This window comes from Onychomys torridus, unplaced genomic scaffold (genome assembly GCF_903995425.1).
Source record: "Onychomys torridus unplaced genomic scaffold, mOncTor1.1, whole genome shotgun sequence".
In the NCBI taxonomy this organism is placed as follows: domain Eukaryota; kingdom Metazoa; phylum Chordata; class Mammalia; order Rodentia; family Cricetidae; genus Onychomys; species Onychomys torridus.
The window spans coordinates 266508-268434 of record NW_023412756.1 but is presented as its reverse complement, the minus strand read 5'-3'; the positions used below and the strand labels follow the sequence as shown (position 1 = coordinate 268434).

Genomic DNA, 1927 nt, shown 5'->3' with positions numbered 1-1927 from the left:
AGATTTTGTGGCTAAGATTTCGGCAAATACTTCTTCCACAGTGATTTAAGTCCCATTGATACAAACCTTATAAGCACCAGCACTTACTTACCAAGCTCGGGTTTGCTGATTATGGTCATTGAATACTGAATTTGAACCATGCCAGAATAGAGCAGCTACTGCAAGACTGAAGCTATGACAAGTTTATTGTGAGAAATCTGAATTATATACTCTTACAAAAATGATAAGAGTATAAAAAGTGTAAGTGTAAATCATGGCATACCAACCTGCAGGGGAGCTCAGAAACAGCAGGGGGCACAGTGGAGCCAATAATCTACAGGGTAGAAATGAGACCAGGAAGGGAGGGGACTCTGTCGCCTCAGTGGCCTCCCTTCGTAAAATCTGTTAGCTGAACAACACCTGGTGCAGTTGATGTGTGAAGTCTCCATGTTCAAACACAGTAAAAATTCTTTGATGAATATTGAACAGAATTATATTTTTACATTTATTTTAAGATTTATTTATTTGTACACACCTGTAATCTGCTGGAAAAGCACATATTAATTGCTTCTACATGAAATAAGATTAGAAATTCTCCTAATTTAGGAGTTTTTGAAATTTCCATTCACAATTTTTCTCATCCCTGCCCCTGCCATTACCTGCAAAAGAATTTTTTCAAGAAAAAAGATCTAGTGTTCAGATTGATATTCTATATTTAAATGGAGACATCACACCTTGACGTTATATCCACAGGGTCTGCACTGGTGTCAGGAATGGCTACTTTGTCCGACTGGATTAGGAGGACTTGGTCCTCAGCATCCTATAGCCTGCCATTGGGTTTCCTCTTCCTCCTTCTTCTCCAGCTTATCCAAGAAGTGCCCTGCCTCATGAATATGCAAATCCTGTGAGTCTATAATGGTAAATACAGAGATGTCCACACCTCACAACAACATATGATTTGTGTCCTCTACACAGTCACTGAGCACACAAGGTCCTCATCATGGAGTGGAGGTGGATCATCCTCTCGCTGTTGGCAGCAGCTACAGGTAAGGGGCTCCCAAATTCCAGACTTGAGGAGGGTCTATACACTCAGGTGAGAATGACATCCACTCTGCCTTTCTACCCACAGGTGTCTTCTCTCAGGTCCAGCTGCAGCAGTCTGGGGCTGAGCTTAGGAGACCTGGAGCCTCAGTGAAGTTGTCCTGCAAGGCTTCAGGTGACACCTTCACTGACCAGTATATGTTCTGGGTGAAGCAGAGACTGGACAGGGCCTCGAGTGAATTGCATACATTTATCCTGAAAGTGGTGGTACTGGCTACAATCAGAAGTTCCAGGGCAAGGCCACACTGACTGAAGACTCATCCTCCAGCACAGCCTACATGGAACTTAGACATCTGAGGACTCTGTGGTCTCTTACTGTGCACAAGACACAGAGTTACAACTATATCCTGAGTGTGTCAGAAAACTTGGAGAAGCAGGAAACTGATGGGATGACAGAGATTACCCTGGAGACTTGCTCAGAAATAATCATGCTGAGTGTCCCTTTGTACTTCACAATCCTATGAACTCTTTATCAACCTTTCAGAAAGCAGTTGAGTGTGAAGTGATGCTGATTTAGGATTCCCCTACTGTACACAATATCTTGACTAGATCTTTATGGTGACCACCCCCATTCACATGTTCTTCTTTACTTAAAAGAAAACAAGTTCTGGTACCTATTATCATATATATGCTTACTATATATCAAAATATATTATTTATATATCCATTAAATCAAAGAATTTGAACTGTTGGTGGAGTACCTAGAAACACACTGCAATATGAATTTGTCTGGTAAAATACAATAAAAAAATCAAGGCTGACTAAAACCCCTTGCAATATTCAGTTTCATGTATCTAACACCAGGACAAATACTTCATTGGAAGTTGTCCCCATAGATTTGTGGGGA

At 41.2% G+C, this 1927-nt stretch overlaps 1 pseudogene; it reads left to right on the top strand.

The window, feature by feature from the left end:
* Positions 1–979: 979 nt before the first annotated feature.
* LOC118575827 lies at positions 980–1465 on the top strand (annotated as a pseudogene).
* Positions 1466–1927: the final 462 nt, after the last annotated feature.